Source organism: Podarcis bocagei (assembly GCF_964188305.1).
Source record: "Podarcis bocagei genome assembly, chromosome: 9".
Classification (NCBI taxonomy): domain Eukaryota; kingdom Metazoa; phylum Chordata; class Lepidosauria; order Squamata; family Lacertidae; genus Podarcis; species Podarcis bocagei.
Genome location: NC_138134.1, coordinates 55,301,941 through 55,307,046, shown reverse-complemented (window position 1 = coordinate 55,307,046; position 5,106 = coordinate 55,301,941). Strand labels below are relative to the sequence as shown.

At 47.7% G+C, this 5,106-nt stretch overlaps 1 long non-coding RNA gene across 1 annotated transcript; it reads left to right on the top strand.

Moving 5' to 3' along the window:
* The first annotated feature begins 257 nt into the window (after positions 1-257).
* On the top strand, positions 258-967 carry LOC308594485. The gene is made up of 2 exons (XR_014011489.1): positions 258-317; positions 699-967. It is a non-coding gene; the product is annotated as an uncharacterized lncRNA (long non-coding RNA).
* The last annotated feature ends 4,139 nt before the right edge of the window (positions 968-5,106 follow it).

The following is a 5,106-nucleotide window of genomic DNA, read 5'->3' as shown; positions in this document are numbered from 1 at the left end:
CCAAATTTATCGTTCCAATATCTTCCTCAGAGGCAACTGAGGAAAGCTTTCACTGTTAGGTTCGAGGAACGCACTTTCCTTCCCTAGATAAAACGAAATCTTAGCAAACTACACTTCGCGAGCTTTAAGACCCAGGAGCGCTCTCGTGGTCTGCAGTTGGCGAAGCCGACAGGTTTCCTACCGGAATGTCACAATGGACTGCACCACCGAGAGCTGGCAAGGGGTGTGTGTGTGTGGGGGGGGAGAGATAGAGACTTTTAAAACATTATCTATATGAAAGATATGTGATGCACTGAATCCACAGTGCCGAAACATGAGTAAGTGGAAGAGATTTTTTTTAAAAAAAATAATCCGCTGCAGGGGGACCGATTTAGCTCAGGGGCGCGCGCCGAACTCAAGCAACCGGTTTCGAGGCATTTATAAACCGGCGAGAGAAGTTGGGCGGTCCAGCTTCCCCCCTCACCTTTGTCTCACTTCGAACGAGCCCAGGATCTAGATTGTTCTGCAAACTGGCGGTATGAATGAAATGACGTCACGCCCAGCCGAATGCCCGCGAAAGAGGCAGAGCGCGGAGCAAGAGGGAGAGCAGCGCGGCGGAGGGGGCGCTTCGCCATTATGCCGGCCCACGGGCTGTAGGCGTGTCCTTGGCCAATCATCCGACGTGCGGCGGCTTAAGTAAATAAATATCTTTTTTGCAGGTGAGCCTACCAGCGCCAGATCACCACCAGCTGAACAACAACAGCAGCATTCCAGTGGGATAGACTTCCAAAGGCGTTTGCATTTTAGTCTTGCAGCTTTAACTACTCATCCTTACTACTCACCCATACACCCCCGAGGAAAATCGCTTTAAAGAACGCCGACACATGTACATCGTACTTCTGCCAAAGGCGATGGCGCTTTCCTTTCATGACATGCAGAGCTTCACCTGTTGATTTATGCATAGCAAATCCATGTCAAAGTAGAAAGAGCACAGACCTGGCTGGCTAGGTTTCTTTTCTGGCCAATAGCCAGCCCTATCTCGCCCTATCATGGGCAAGATGTTTCATCTCACTTTGGTGATCAGCTAATGTTAGTATTGTGGTTTTGTGTGTGGGGGGGTATGCTATATGCTTGAGCCCCCTTCAGGTTGGATTCAATTCTTGGAATAGCCAGGCTAGTTTCCTGGTGAGGTAATGGCCCTCTGTGTACGAGCCATTAAGGTAACAAAGGAAGTGGTTCTGTGGCAAATAACAGATGTCTCCCTCTCACCTTGCTGGCAGTTAGAAAGACAAAGGGCAGAGTGGAGTTATGTGAGCTAGAAGCTGGAAGTGTGCAGGCTGGGCTCCTGGGAGACACAGCTATGCCCGATTTCTGTTGGAATCCAAGGCTGTGGCCATGGGAGAAGCAAGACCCTCTTGGGTGTTAGTGTTGTGAACCAATCCATCATAGGCTCAGGTTGTATAAGCAGTGGTACCTCGGGCTAAGAACTTAATTCGTTCCGGAGGTCCGTTCTTAACCTGAAACTGTTATTAACCTGAAGCACCACTTTAGCTAATGGGGTCTCCTGCTGCTGCCGCACGAGCGGAGCACGATTTCTGTTCTCATCCTGAAGCAAAGTTCTTAACCCGAGGTACTATTTCTGGGTTAGTGGAGTCTGTAACCTGAAGCGTATGTAACCTGAAGTGTATGTAACCCGAAGTACCACTGTATGTGTAAATAGACCATATACCATAAAGACACTACAGTCTCCGCTGTCCCTCACGCTGAAGGGTAAGCACCTGGAAGCTCTGGAATCTCGCACTGCTTTCAGATTGGGGTGGCATGCAACAGTATATTACTTTCTCATTACAAGTTTTCAGCTTCCATAGGCTAAGGTTGCAAATCCTCAAACCAGTTGAACAAGATTGCTTGGCTTTAAGCCAGTTTCCTAAATGCAGCTGAACCACTGTAGATCCTATCATTCCAGTTAAACTAGTATGTTAAATGTAGTTTACTGTTGCATTTTCGTCACTTCCAGCTTTCTTTGTCACAATAATGGCCTGACCCAAAACATTATTATTAGTAGTATTAGTGTTAGCATTATTAGCTTATTTATACAGTATACTGCCTTTTCCCCTCATAGGACTCATGGTGGCTTACAGTTAAAAATAAGAATCGCTTAACCCCCCCCCCCCAGAAAAAACCCTATCCTTAAAAAACAACTAAACACTGATAGAACTAAAACTACAAACATATACGGTATATAATCTGTTTAAAACATACCAGAAATTACAATAAAAACAACACAGCACCAGCACTTTCATTAAAAGCAGTTCCTGTAGGAACAAGAAGATCTTCACACCTGCCAGTTGAAGGACAACAAGGGGAAACCAGTCTATGTTCTCCAGGGAGGACATTCCAGGGCCTGGGAACAACCACCGAGAAGGCCCTTTTAAAAGAGAAAGCCCACAGATTTATTGGAATTCTTAGTAAGCAAATGTAGACTGCAATACTAGATACACTAGCTAGTAAATCCCACTCAAAGCAGTGAACTTCAAATGAAACAGGAAGCTGCCTTACACGGAGTGAGGTTATTGGTCCACCCAGCTCTGTATTGTTTACACCGACTGGCTGTGGCTGTCCAGGATTTCAGACTGTGGTCTCTGCCAACCTTACCTGCGAGAGGTAAGGGAGGTGGACCTGGGATGCAGGGCACTGGACTTGGGATGTTCTACATGCAAAATGTAGGGTGTACCGCAAAACAACAGCTCTTCTAATGTATAGGATTGTGTTACAACAATGAATAAAATATATAGCTTTTGAAATTCAGCTTTATTTGAAATGGAGCAAAAAATAAAAGAAAAGAACATGCAGAGTCATACATTCTCAACAGAGTGGTATGTGTGATTACTCTCTACGTACTGTATTCCAAAACATTTGCTCTGTAATAAATTCAGGCTTTTTTCTGTATCAGATTTCTTCACTGTTTCTATAGACACTGACTGGCTTGTTTCTAACAGATGCAGAACCCCCTGCAAAATCACACACATACACACATCAGGAACTATCTAGGCTTGTAGGTTCCCCCATCCCTTCATCAAATATCTCTACCCAAGAGGTGTTTGCAGTGTACACAGAACAGATACACATTGAAGAGGAGCTTGCATGAGGGTCTTCCAGATTCCCTCAGGCCTTTGCTCTTCAAATGGCACATATTTCTGCCTATTCAGTGAGTGCAGATTTCCTTTCCAGTTTTGCTGCTCCCCATCTCTTCCGATGGGTTAACAGAACCCTCTTTTGAGTCCTCTCGAACTGCTGTTTGTATGAGACAGCAACAACAGCTTAGAGCTCTTTGCAGAAAGACCAAGGTTTAATCCTTGACATCTCGTCTTAGAAGAATCAGAACAGGGGTTCCCAAACTCATCTCCTTGGTTCTATAAACTCATCTGCAGTATGCTCTACCCTATAAAATAATAATAATAATAATAATAATAATAATAATAATAATAATAATAATAATAATAATTTATTTATACCCTGCCCATCTGGCTGAGTTTCCCCAGCCACTCTGGGCGGCTCCCAATCAGTGTTAAAAACAGTACAGCGTTACATATTAAAAACTTCCCTGAACAGGGCTGCCTTAAGATGTCTTCTGAATGTCAGGTAATTATTTATCTCTTTGACATCTGATGGGAGGGCGTTCCACAGGGTGGGCGCCACTACCGAGAAGGCCCTCTGTCTGGTTCCCTGTAGCCTCACTTCTCGCAATGAGGGAACCGCCAGAAGGCCCTCGGCGCTGGATCTCAGTGTCCGGGCTGAATGATGGGGGTGGAGACGCTCCTTCAGGTATACAGGACCGAAGCCGTTTAGGGCTTTAAAGGTCAGCACCAACACTTTGAATTGTGCTCGGAAACGTACTGGGAGCCAATGCAGATCTCTCAGAACCGGTGTTATGTGGTCCCGGCGGCCACTCCCAGTCACCAGTCTAGCTGCCGCATTCTGGATTAATTGCAGTTTCCGGGTCACCTTCAAAGGTAGCCCCACGTAGAGTGCATTGCAGTAGTCCAAGCAGGAGATAACTAGAGCATGCACCACTCTGGCGAGACAGTTCGCGGGCAGGTAGGGTCTTAGCCTGCGTACCAGGTGGAGCTGGTAGACAGCTGCCCTGGACACAGAGTTAACCTGCACCTCCATGGACAGCTGTGAGTCCAAAATGACTCCCAGGCTGCGCACCTGGCCCTTCAGGGGCACAGTTACCCCATTCAAGACCAGGGAATCCCCCACCACAACCCGCTCCCTGTCCCCCAAAAACAGTACTTCTGTCTTGTCAGGATTCAACCTCAATCTGTTAGCTGCCATCCATCCTCCAACTGCCTCCAGGCACTCACACAGGACCTTCACCGCCTTCACTGGTTCTGATTTAAAGGAGAGGTAGAGCTGGGTATCATCTGCATACTGATGAACACCCAGTCCAACCCCCCCCCTGATGATCTCTCCCAGCAGCTTCATATAGATATTAAAAAGCATGGGGGAGAGGACAGAACCCTGAGGCACCCCACAAGTGAGAGCCCAGGGGTCTGAACACTCATCCCCCCCACCACTTTCTGGACACGGCCCAGGAGGAAGGATCGGAACCACTGTATGACAGTGCCCCCAGCTCCCAGCCCCTCTAGACGGTCCAGAAGGATGTTATGGTCGATGGTGTCAAAGGCCACTGAGAGATCCAGCAGAACTAGGAAACAGCTCTCACCTTTGTCCCTAGCCCGCCGGAGATCATCAACCAGCGCGACCAAGGCAGTTTCAGTCCCATGGTGAGGCCTGAATGGTCCGTTTCCTCCAGGCATGCTTGGAGTTGTTCAGCAACCACCCGCTCAATCACCTTGCCCAAGAATGGCAGATTTGAGACTGGGCGATAGTTGGCCAAATTGGCCGGGTCTAAAGATGTTTTTTTAAGAAGCGGTTTAATGACCGCCTCTTTCAGCGGGTGTGGGAAGGCTCCCTCACGGAGGGAAGCATTCACCACCCCACGAAGCCCATCGCCCAGTCCTTCCCAGCTAGCTTTTATAAGCCAGGATGGGCAAGGATCAAGGAGACAAGTGGTTGGTTTCACTCATCCAAGCAGCCTGTCCACATCCTCGGAGGTAACAG